At 40.8% G+C, this 13,478-nt stretch overlaps 1 non-coding gene across 1 annotated transcript; it reads right to left on the bottom strand.

Moving 5' to 3' along the window:
* Positions 1 to 9,575: 9,575 nt before the first annotated feature.
* LOC136524904 (small nucleolar RNA R71) lies at positions 9,576 to 9,684 on the bottom strand. The gene has a single exon (XR_010776253.1). It is a non-coding gene; the product is annotated as a small nucleolar RNA R71 (small nucleolar RNA).
* Between the last annotated feature and the right edge of the window lie 3,794 nt (positions 9,685 to 13,478).

Below are 13,478 nucleotides of genomic sequence, written 5' to 3'. Positions count from 1 at the left end.
AATACCAAATTGAAATCAACATGATGATATCGGTTTAGGAATACCACATATAGAAACCAATTTGATTGACACCACTTGCATTGGGTGGTGGATTTTTGAAGCATGATGCTTATCTCCAGGGACTCCATTTTCCTTGCAATGAGACTACTACACATATGATAAGCTTGAAATAGTCTTAGTCTCAAAGCATCCAACTTGTAGAATAACCTCCCCCTACATTTGTGCATACAAGCATAGAATACTTGTAGGAGACATGCACATTGATTTTTGAAAATCAAAATACCACTTGAAAAATGACATCACATGAATGTGAGAATCATTTTCATGAATGATATTTGGGGAAAATTATCTATAATTTAGACTTTGGCACATATTAGATAAATAATTGTAAAACAAGCTATATGCCGTGCTCCTAAGCAATTTAAACCATGTAGGTTTGCTCCAAGTGTAAGAGTGATACCGAGCAAGCCTACCATATGATTTGCCTAGTGTATGCATGACAAAGGATTAAACATGCAAATGCAAACCTAGGCATGAAAAGGAGCTAGATGCTAATTGAGATTGCAAGAAATTAAATCTAGTTACCTAACATGGGAAAGGGAATTTGGGTACATAGTATTCACTAATCCACTTGGCAATGACATGATCCGATGTGATGCACACCATGAAATGCACTCAAACTTTGCCAAGTCTCCAAATTCTCCAAAGTCCATCGGACTTCTGACTTTCCCTTCGGGATCCAAACTTTCTTGGTGCTCTTCATGTTGGAAATGATCTCCTTTGGCACCCAAATCCGTTTGGCCCCATTGTTGGCTTGCTTATTCACCTTGATGGCCACCACCTTGTCATTTTTCTTCTTCTTCAAGAGATAAGGTGTGGAGGCCTTTTTGTTCACCTTGTTGGTGTAGGTGTTGGAGAGCTTGCTTGTTTCCTTTTTGTTTTTCTCTTTCTTCTTAGCTCCTCCCCCATTCTTCACCTTGCACTCATAGGACTTGTGGCCTTCCTTGTGGAATACATAGCAAACCATGGTTTGTCCTTCATCAAGCTTCTTTACTCCCTTGACGGTGTTATCTTGATGAAGTTGGGCTTGCTCCGTTTTGCCTTTTACTTGAGTCAAGTCCTTGGTAAGGCGAGCCACTTCTTGCTTGAGTTGTACATTCTCCATTGCGATCTCTTATGTGCATGTATCTACAACAACTTTCTCAACACAAACTTGGTTGCACAAGGGTGAGTCTAAACATAAATTAGTGCAAGAAGTAGAGGCATCCTTTTTAGGCATGTCAATAATTGAATTCTTTTTAGGTGCCTTGGTGAGGATTGTACCGATGGCTTCAAGATTTGCAACTTTATTAGTTAGCTCATCACAATGTTTGCACATGGTTTCTATTTTAGCAAGCAAACTTTTATAGGCATCTTGTGAGCTAGCTAACTTTTCTTTTATTTTTTATTTTTCTTTATAAGTTGTTCATCATTGATTGTGCATATATTTGTTGTTGCACTAGCCTCAAATTGCTCAATTTTAGTAGATAGTTCAATATTGAGATTAGCAAATGTCTCATATTGTTCAAGCAAGGTTTTATATGCTTCTAGTGAACTATCTAGCTTTTCTTGTAACATTTTTAGCTTCTTTTGTTGACTAGTGCAACTTTTAGCATATTTAAGATTTTCTTGCACAAGTTGCTCATAAGAAGGTAGTTCATCATCACTATCACTATTATTGTCACTATCACTAGGGATATATTTTTTGTTACCTCATGCCATAAGGCACACTCGTGAAGTGCTTGATGATGATGGCTTGTGGCCTCGCCTCTTGTGATGGTCTTCTTCTTCACTTGAAGAATCATCGCATGACCTTATTGATGTGAGGGCTTTGTCCTTGCACGCCTTCTTTGTCTTGGGTGTGGGCTTGTTTGGACAAACTTCCACAAAGTGTCCCAACTCACCGCATCCATAGCATCCTTTCTTCCTTTGCTCATTTCTTTGATTGATGAAAATTAAATCTTGAATTTGGATGGGCACACCCTTGACATTGAGCCTTTGGATCATCTTCTCCACCTTGTTGATAAGTTTGATTTATTCTTGATCAAGGTCGGAGGTGAAGGAGGAAGATTAATCATCATCACTTGATTCATCATCATCATCATCCTCATCATCTTCTTCTTCTTCTTCACTTGAGGAGCTTGAGCTTGGGCTTTGTCTCAGCTTGCTTGCCCTTCATCTTCTTATGCTCACTATAAGCGAGAGTTTTGCCTTTGCTTGATGAAGAGGCTTCTTCGTGACCCATCTTACGTGACATCTCAAATGCCACTATCTTGCCATTGACTATGGGCGGGGTCATGGTGCTCAAATCATTCATGTTGTTAAGGATGGTGATGATGCTAGCATATTTCTTTTGTGGTAGCACGGAGATGATCTTCTTCGTGATGTCCGCATCACCTAGCTTTCTTAATCCTATAGAATTGAGCTCATTGATAATTAGATTCAAACATGAATACATATCACAAACAAGCTCATCATCATTCATTTCAAAAGATCCATAACTTTGTTGAGCTAGGCAATGTTTTTGCTCATGGACATTACTTGTGTCGTCATGGAGCTCTTGTAATTTTAACAAAATTTCATGTGCCATATTTAAAGTGAACACTTGGTTAAACACATCCATGCTAAAAGATTCAAACAAGCAATTTTTAGCTCTAGCATTGAAATGAATTTCTTTTTGTTCACTCTTTGTGGGTTTATCGGGATTCTTAATGGGTTTCATCCCATCATGAGTGACTCTCCAAACACCCAAATCTACCAGCTCAAGGTGACAAGCCATTCTACCTTTATAGTATGGAAAGTTAGTGTCATCGAAGTACGGAGGCCTAGAGGTATCTATCCCAACCACTCTAAATAGCATCGGCTCAACGACAGTGAAGCCAAAAGTCCAAATTGAGCCAACCGGCTCCGATACCACTTGTAGGGGATCGTGATGCCTAAGAGGGGGTGTTGACGGTGGTTAACAACCATTATAAACCATTAATAAAACATGTATAAGGGCACAATTGAGATCACCAACAAAGGTCTAGGGGTTTAAACTAACAAATTCCATGAGTTTTGGTGAATCTATGATTTCTGCAGGGTTTATCTAGAAAATCGTCAAGGTAGATCTACATGTCAGATTTAATTATGCTTATCCATCATGAAACGGACACTAGAAGGTTCTAGAGGACACCAGAGGACACCACGTCGAGGTATAGAGGTAGAGGCTGCCAGGTGGGGCCAGCTGGCTCCACCTATAGGCCGCCCAACCCCTAGGCCCACCTGTCAGCCTTCGCATTGCAATGTCGGTTCTCCACCGCCTCCTAGGTTGCATCTATGCCATTCCTTAAGTTGGTTTGATACAAGGGCTCACGTTGGACGCTCTGGCCTATATATATCAGCCCCTGCCCCCCTAAAGGCATCAAGTCATTTGAGAAGATAAAAACCCTAATCATTCTCAGAGCTCCATCATATTCTAGGGCATAGCTAGTTAGGCTAGGTCTAGAGGGAGGCAAGTAGGCTTCGCTTGGATTCCTGATCATGTCAAGAGCGTGGTTCGGTATAATCTTTGTACCCCCTCTCTTTTGTATCTCTATTATTTTTATATGCTTGCTACAACTGTTATGACAATATTAGTATTCATTTTATTCATGTTCTTCATTATAATGTTCATCGTCTACCTTGATTATATACCTAGTATAGTTGGATTATCATCGTATTCATGCATATGTTCATATAGCGCTCACCCTATGGATCCATGGGTGGGTAGTCGACATTGTGTAAGCGTGGTGCTTATATGTTGTTTACCCATGGATACACCCTATATTCTGGGTCATGTGGTAGATCACGGACGTGACACTCCTGTTGAGTCCTTTGTAGTCCACTCCCCGATGTAGGTAGCATGTAGGATCTGGTTACAAAGGGGGACAAGCTCTATTCTTAATCTCCCTTAGTAATATCCCTTATGTGTAGATATGAAGATGATCTTAGCAATGACTATTAGGTGTAATTGCACTAATCAATGTATGCTTTGACTTATAATTAAGAATCACTTATGAATTATTCCTCTAATATTCTACCTGGCCATGCTAATGCCATAGAAAGGAGTACTCTGAGTGATTTATCATTATCATTGATCAATACTTATCATATATATATATATATATATATATATATATATATCTTATCCTATAACTTACCCCTGTTATGAGTAGAATATTGGTTATGGCTTACTTCTCCATCAATAGTATAAGTTATCAATACTTGTCCATGCTAGACCTTCCCTGTGGTAAAAATATAAATAACGATACCTAGAATACTCCTGGATGAAATGCTACAATGGTATATTATCTATGCGCTTGCAGATCCCTTTTCATTCATATATATTCTTTCTAGTCACATAAATTAATAAATAACAACCTAGAGTTATTCTAATAGTAATGCTAGGTAGTACTCTGGCATCATCACTAGGGATAACAACCAAGTAAAGTAATGTCAGGAGATATTGGGTTTATAATACGTGGCTATTAAAACAAGTGACAAGTTAATAAATACGAACAAGCATTTCTAGCACCGTTGCCGAGAAAGGTAGCTAGGCAAAGGAAGTCTTGATAAACTTATACTTATTGATGTGATTGAGATAACCATTGACCTCTGATCAAGCAGGATTACCGTTGTTTTGTCTGCATTCATATCTTATGTAGGGTAATGTATGACCGGTTTTGACCTTTCGACAAACTATGTTGACTATCCAGAAGCAGTACTTAAAGAGGACTAAGGCTAAACTCAAAATAGTTTCAGTTTTAGAGTTGGAAGACAACCATATAAGGCAAAGCTTAACACCAGAATTTGAAGCCATGGCTGATAGGACTCTCCATGAATTCTCTGCTCCAACCACTGTCAACATCTGGACTGGACCCACAGTCAATGTGGGAGACAATGGATTCGAGCTCAAACCGGCTCTCATCAACATGGTGTAAGCGAGCCAATTTTGTGGAAAGGCACATGAAGATGCTACTACTCATCTCCAACACTTTCTGGAGATCTCTAGCATTGAAATGAATTTCTTTTTCTTCACTCTTTGTGGGTTTATCAATATTCTTAATGTGTTTCATCCCGTCATGAGTGACTCTTCAAACACCCAAATCTACCGCCTCAAGGTAACAAGCCATTCTAGCTTTATAGTAGGGGAAGTTAGTGTCATCGAAGTGCGGAAGCCTAGAGGTATCCATCCCAACCAATCTAAATAGCGTCAGCTCAATTGTGGTGAAGCCAAAAGTCCAAATTGAGCCAACTGGCTCCGATACCACTTATAGGGGACCATGACACCTAAGAGGGGGGTGAATTAGGCAATTTAAAAATCTACTTCTTACTATGGCCTCTAATTCCACATAGTCAAAACCTATGCAAAAAAGTAATCTTATCTATATGTGCAACTATGGTTTTGCAAGGTGTGTTGCTATCTCTACCGCAAAAGAGTTATGCAACCTAGGTTCCAATCCTATCAACTAGTCTATCAACTAAGCTAGGAAAGTAAAGCAATCAACCAAGGTAGTAATGTAAATGCAGAAGGTAAAAGATGAGGTAGAGATGCAAACTCCCATCGATGACTCTGGTATTTTTACCGATGTATCGAGAAGCGCTCAAGCTTCCCCTAGTCCTTGTTGGAGCCCCTTATAAGGAATCCCTCGCAAGGGCCAAGCTCCTAGTCAGGTAACTTTGTGGATAGCCTTAGGCCTTTCCCACATGAAAGTGGGTCTTTGGTGTGCCTTTTGGCAAGCCTCTCCTGGATCACTCCCTGCCGTATTCACTATCAAGCTTCCGGCTGAACCGGCATGGGCCTTGTTCCCTTTGGTACATGGTGGTGGCCACACCACAAACGCGGTTGTTGTGGTCTCGCAAGACTACAAGCCCTATCGAGTACAAACATGGGGCGCGCAAGCACCTTGGGTTTACAGGTATGCAAACCTCACTAGTAATGAGACCTAAGCCTAGAGCAAGCACACATGAGTGTGGTCTAACTAACCTAAGCACTTTGCAAAGCACCTACACTAATCACCAAGTGTTCTTTAAGCTCTATGCATGTGGAGAGCACAAATGAGGTGTAGCAATACCCTGCTATCTTCCCTCAGCTCTCTCTCTTCAAATGGCCGGTTGGGACAAGTATTTATAGCCCCCAAGTCAAAACTTGCCGTTGTCGCCAAGATCCTCTTCTCTATGTGGTCACCGAATAGGGCGGTGCTAGGCACTAGACAGGGCGGTGACCGCCACGTGGACTAGCTGTTGCTCACTGATAGGCTAACCATTGGGATACATGGTCACCACCATGGGTAGGGCAGTGAACCACCATAGCATGTTCAATGCCCCAACTCATTTCTTCTACTTTTTAGAAAATTAGGGCAGTGGCACCGCCACCCCCTATCTAGTGCAATGCCACCCTAGGGGCGAACCAGGGTGGTGCACATAGTCACGTCCAGTGTCTGTCTCTTTTCTAGCGATTGCAGCCCTTCTCTAGTGGAACCACCACCCCTAGGGCGGTGCCCACTCAGCCATGGTTTGCTTCTGTTTCTTCGACTCCTTGCTTCACTTCTCGGCTATCAACACCTCCTCCATTGTCTTCTTTTGAGCATTGATCATTTTCTTCATGTTCCAAAGTTGATCAAAGTCCACGTTGCATCCTATTGAACTATAAAATAAACACTATAAACTACATTAGTCTAATTTGGTTGTTATGATCATCAAACACCAAAATCCAAAGTAAATGGGCCTAGGGTCCATTTTTCTTCCACTGTGATTATTGAAAGAGAAAGATGAAGATATATCTTGGTTCAATCAATGATCAAGTGTGTGATGTGACCGAGTGTGATTATGTGATTCTTGATCTCAACAATCCCACCAACCAAGACAAAGGCCAACAAGCAATGCAATACAATGGCTCTCAAAACCATTTGCAATGCCATTGATTCTAAGGTGTTTGAGCAAATCAAGGATTGTGAAAGAGCTAGTGGGGTGTGGAAGAGATTGTTAGAAACATATGAGGGCACACCGGTGGTGAAGAGTGCCAAGCTATACATCCTCAAGGACAAGTTGACAAGCTTCAAGATGAAGGATGATGAGAGCATTCCAGAGATGTTCCATCGATTGAGAGTGATTGTCAATGACTTGAAGGCTTTGGGTGAGAAGATCAATGATGATGATGTCTCTCATCAGTTCTTGATGTGCTTACCTCCAAGATTTAAGACATTGAGATTGATCATCATTAGAGGAGGATTGAAGCAACTAACCCCTAACCAAGTACTAGGTGATGTCATGACACAAGAGACATACCGTGTGGAAAGAGAGGGGGTTGACAAAGATGAGAAGAAGGAGGATGAAGATAAGAAGAAGAAGAGTGTAGCATTCAAAGCTAGTTCATCATCCAAGAACAAGGGCAAGTCAAAGAAGCAAGAATTAAGTGATGATGAATATGCTAGTGACATTGATGATAAGGCTATGGCTCTCTTTGTGCACAAGATGGGCAAATTCATAAAGAAGAAGGGCTATGGTGCAAGAAAGAGAAGAGACAACTTCAAGAGCAAGGACTATGTGGGAAGATGCTACATGTGCAAAAGTAAGGATCACATTGTAGCGGATTGTCCCTACAATAGTGACAATGATGAGGATGAGAGGAAGAAAGAAAAGAAGGAGAGGAAGGAAAAGAAAAAGAAGGAGAAGAAAATGACCTTCCAAAAGAAGAAGAAGGATGGTGACTATGTGGTGACATGGGATAGTGATGGCTCACCGGATGATGACAAGAAGTCTCTCAAAAAGACACTAGCAAGCATCACCATCAATAACAAGCCATCCATCTTTGACACTGCATCGACTTGCCTCATGGCAAAGCATACCAAGGTAAAATATGATGAGAGTGATAATGATGCTTGTGAAAGTGATGATTGTAGGTGTGATGATGATGAGGAGTTCACCAAGGAGGAGCTCATGGACATGTTGGAGCAAGTCCACACTTGCTTTGAGATAAAGAGAAATGAGTGCAAAGAATTGTGCAAGAAGGTCAAATCTCTTGAGCAATCCTTTGATGAGCTCAATCCTTCTCATGAGAGTCTAAAGGAAGACCATGAGGAGCTTAGCAAAGCTCACACTAAGCTTGAAAAAGCTCACTCCTCTCTCCTTGAGCAAGTCAAGAAGGAGGAAGCCAAGAAGGAGCAAGTGATTATGTCTTGTGATGTGGGACTAACATGTAATATTATTGATGAATCTTTTTATAAGCCCATTGTTATTGCTCCCACTAACCCTTTTTGTAGCACTTCCACTTCTACCTCATCTACTAGTGCTGGTTTTACTTTTAATTCCTCACTAATGGTTGAGAATGAGACCTTCAAGAAGGAGGTCAATGAGCTCACTCGCACCTTAGGCAAAGCCTATGGTGGTGAGAACTGCTTGCTTATGTGCTTGGGTAGCCAAAGAGCATCTCTCTACAAAAGAGGGATTAGGCTATACCTACAAGAAGGGCAAGGCCACCTTTGCTCCTCACAAGACTAGTTTTGTGAAGAACAATGGCCGATATTGCTATAGTTGCAAGCAAGTGGGTCACAAAGAGCATGATTGCAAGAATAAGAAATCACATGCTAATGTATCCTCAATCAAGTTTGATTCTTGTTATTTGCTTACCAAGGGTGCCAATTGTGTGAAGGCTAAGTTTGTTGGTACATCCTTATTGGGCCCAAAGAAGAAGGCAATTTGAGTACCAAAGACCTTAGTGACTAACCTTCAAGGACCCAAGCAAGTTTGGGTACCTAAAAAGAAATTATCTTCTTTTATAGGTCAATTATAAAGCCGGAGGAAGGCATTAGGTTCTTGATAGTGGGTGCACACAATACATGACCGATGATTCAAGAATGTTCAAATTGACAACAATGGGGTTGATAGTATAACATTTGTGATAATTGTAACACCCTAGGTGTTAGGCTTGCATAATTGCACTTGCATTGCATGAGCATAAGCATTCCTATATGAGCTTTCACATATGAAACATGCAATTGAAACATGTGAAACATGACCTATTATTTTATGTTTTCCTATGTGTATGCTTATGATCATGTGTGATTGAGTGCAAGTGGTCTCCATGAAAAAGTTTCAGTTTTAGAGTTGGAAAACAACCATATAAGGCGAAGCTTAACACCAGAATGTGAAGCCATGACTGATAGGACTCTATGAATTCTCTACTCTAATCATTGCCAACATCTAGACTGGACCCACAGTCAATGTGGGAGACAATGGATTCAAGCTCAAGCCAGCTCTCATCAACATGGTGCAAGTGAGGCAATTTTGTGGAAAGGCACATGAAGATGCTAGTGCTCATATCCAACACTTCCTGGAGATCTATAGCACTTTCACCATTAAGGGAGTAACCAAGGATGCCATACTACTTCGCCTCTTCCTATTTTCACTTTTGGGGAAGGAGAAGTAGTGGTTCTATGCCAACAAAGATAGAAACACTACATAGGATAACTGCTCCACTGCCTTCCTAGCAAAGTTCTTTCCCACAAGCAAGACCAATGCTCTACGTGGGAGAATCTCAAGTTTTCAACAATAGCATGATGAATCTATCCTTGAGACATGGGAACACTTTCAAGACTATATATCAGAATGTCCTCATCATGGGATGGAGAATTGGCTACTCATGCAGATGTTCTACCATGGGCTGCCCAATAGTACCCATGAGACCATGGATGCTGCTGCTAGAGGTGCATTCTTGTCACTTACACTTCTAGCTATGACCACTCTTGTGGAGAAGATGGCCTCCAACCAAGGCTAGAATGAAGAATGTGTTTAGACCTGCAAGAGAGGTGGAGGTATGCATCAACTCAAGGAGGTAGACATGCTATCTGCTAAGATGGAACTACTGATGAAGAGGCTCGAAGATTGAGCTAATGAAAAGCAAGAAGTCATGCACATTCATAATTCACGCATGACGTGTGAAGTATGTGGCAACACTGGGTATTTAGGGAACAGCTATCCTGAAACCCAAGAGGATGTGAACTTGGTCAACAACAACTACTATCATCCTTAATAGATTCAAGGATGGAACCAACAATAAAGTCTGAACTACCAAGGTAACCCTCAAGGTAATAATTATAATAACTTCAATCAACCACCCTTGAGAGAATTAATTGATGTCCAATCTAGACTTATGGAAGGATTATCTAAGAAGGTAGCTATCAATGATAAAATTCTAAAAAATATAAGTAACTAAATGTATAGCTTTGCTTCTGCCATTAAGAACTAGCATAGCTTTAATAAGATGATAAAATTGCAAATAGCTCAACTGGCGGCTGCTGTTCGTCCGTCCGACAAAGGTAAGATTCTAGGGCATCCGAAAGATCTAGAAACTGCAAATCTTGTTGATATTTAGAATGCAGCTTTCTACTATATGCAACCATCAGGGGGAAGGTGGATAGATTACACCCAACCCAACAAGAAAGGTGATCCAGGGAGACCTGTCATCCCTATTGCCATTGGACCTCACATCTTCCAGGAAGTTGTCTATGACTTCGGAGCAAGTGTCAACATCATGCCTAAGGTAATCTATGATAAAAATAATGGAGATACTTTGTTGTACACAAATACGCATTTGCAGCTCATAGATCCGCCACTCTACTACCCCAAGGGAGTTCTTGAAGATGCCATTATCTGAGTGGGACAATCATATGCTCCCATAGACTTTGTGATTTTGAAAACAGGTGGAGATGAAAGGGCACCCATCATCTAGGCCGACCTTTCTTGAGCATAGCAAAAGCCATTATCTACACGGATAGTGCCAAGATCTGTTTCTAATCAAGGACAAGAAGGAGAAGTTCTCATTCAAGAACCGCATCTTATAATCTCCTAGTCATCCACAAAAGGCATACCTACCTGAAGAGACAACAATGACCAAGAAAAAGAACAACCAAAAAAGGAGGAAGAACAAGACCAGTCAGCCACAAGAAGAAATGGTCAACATGATCAACACACTCAAATCTGAGTACGATCACCTCCTCACTTCACCATTCCTTGCTAAGAAGGATGATCCAGGCATATCGACGATTGAGTGTACCATTGGAAAAAGAATCTTCCTCAAGACCTTCTGCAACATTGGATTAGGCGTCAATATAATGTCCAAGGTAATGTATGAATATTTATTCGGTAACAAACCTTTGTTCCCTACATATATGCAATTGCAAATGGCAGACCAATCAATCTGATTCCTTGAGGGAATAGCGAGGGATGTTATGGTAAGAATACAAGATCTCTATGCCCCTGCCAATTTCATGGTTCTAGACATGGGAGAAGAAGAAGACGATACACCCATTATCCTTGCAAGACCGTTCCTCAACACCACCAACGTGATCATCTACATCAGATCTAGACAAGTCCACTTTCAATTCCCTAGAGAAAAGGTATGTTGTTATTTTAATAGTTATACTACTTATGAATAGCCCAAGAAGAGACGCTCTAGGAGGAGACATCGATCATCCCAACATCAAAGGAACCAACCCCGATGGAATGAATGAGAAGATGAAGAACCTAAATTGCCTGTGAAAGATGAACCTACTCTGCCGAAGACAAGTCCGTAGTCCAAGCAGGTGTGGAAAGAAAAGGTGGCATCATCATCAGAGTCACCATCACAAGATGTGTAGCCATCTGGGTCTCCACCGCTGAGATCGGATGATGCACCTAAGGAATGAGGGACTTCTCTCCAGTCAAGTCTTGTCCGGACTCCTTAAAAATCCAAACCCTCACTATGGGGTAACAATGGTAGTTATCCATATTTACTTTCTAGCATTGCATAAATTATTTTTCACTTTAGCATATTTACTTCTCTGCATTTACATTATGTTAATAAAAGAAAGATAAAAAGTTTCATGACTACATTTCATCATTGCATCATAAAGCCCTATGTGAATAAATCTACGGTGTGTAAAAACCCATGGGAATATTCACTATGGTGGCATAAAAATTAAAAATACTATGCATGCATGTTTTCTGTTCTGCATATCATAAAATAGAAAATCTAAAAATATTAGATAGACATCCTCCTAGAATTCGGTCGCTTCAAAAATATTTCTAAACCTCAAGAACAACTTATCTTCAAATGGCGAACCGCTAACCCCCTATCCTAATCCGTGCCACGAGTTTTGTTGTTCCTGTTGGTATTTTGTGGGATGGAACATATGATCAAGAGCAATTTTACCCAGTCATCTTCATCTCACTCCACCCAAAGTACATCTTCTCGAATCAATTTCTGAATAGGTGAAGGACAACCGCTGGCAAACATGTTCTGAGAAGGATCACTTAACTTTCAACATTGGACCACGACAACATCCAGCTTGGGGGAGGAGCATCCCCCATGGATCTAGCTAAGTATTTCTTCCCTTTTGTTATCCTTAAGTTTGCTCTACATTTGTTAAAAAAAGATGCATAACTAAAAGCAAAATAAAAATTTATCTTTGTCTTACATATATATTAGTAAGGTGTGATCTAAAAAAGTGAGAAAACAAAATAAAAGTGTGTCTAGTTTTCTGTTTATAAGAGCTAAATAAAAAGGACTCTAAAGATAATCTCTTGAAATGGAAATGATGAATAGTTGCTCTGTTGTAATTCCTTTCAAGTACCTAGTTTTTAGCCTTGAATTCTCCCAAATTTTGGATACAACTGATTTGATATAAGAATTTACTCTAAACTTAAAACTCGTGGGTAGCATATGCTTGATCTAACTCTAGGTAATTGATGGATATGATATGAGAATGCCTGAGCTATTGTTTATCTTGTTCCTAGTGATACTAGAGTTCCAAAGATTTATCTTTTGAAAAAACATAAAAATTCTACATGATGAGTTCCTTGTATGACAAAGTTTGAAGAGAAACCAAAGGCCAAGAAGGTCCTTTGAAGGTGATGGGTCTTTCTTTTCCTCTGAGCTAGCCCCACTAACATGGCAGATGGTGCCACGAATAGCACGTTCACTAATCTTGATAGGGCCATGCTCTGGCTTTATACAACAAGTGGTCATGTCCCATCCTGCTTTGGTGTGCGACGTGACGCACTAGGGTGCCGAGCCATGACCCTATGGGGAGCAGACAGGGAAGTGACCATATGTCCGTTACTGTAGATGATGTGAGTTCCCTCTTGGATAGTAGTGGTTATCGTATGCTTATGTTAGGGTCCATGCCCGAGGGCTCATGGCGGCACCCACAACACTGTAAGACAAAAGTCAATGCCTACAACACTATTTGGGCTCTGTCATGCTTGGAAGGGCTTAAAGCGCCCATCCCATCATATCCTGATAGTACTTTCCCATAGGCGTGTAGGGTATGGTCCTTAGTACTATGGTTGACTTGAGTGTCCTATCTTACCCTATGCTCATCATTATGAAGGAGCAGGCAACGAGACATCGGGCGAGGCGGAGTCTGCCCTAGGATGTT

Source organism: Miscanthus floridulus, chromosome 18 (genome assembly GCF_019320115.1).
Source record: "Miscanthus floridulus cultivar M001 chromosome 18, ASM1932011v1, whole genome shotgun sequence".
Taxonomy (NCBI): Eukaryota; Viridiplantae; Streptophyta; class Magnoliopsida; order Poales; family Poaceae; genus Miscanthus; species Miscanthus floridulus.
This window is presented reverse-complemented; position numbering and strand designations above follow the sequence as displayed.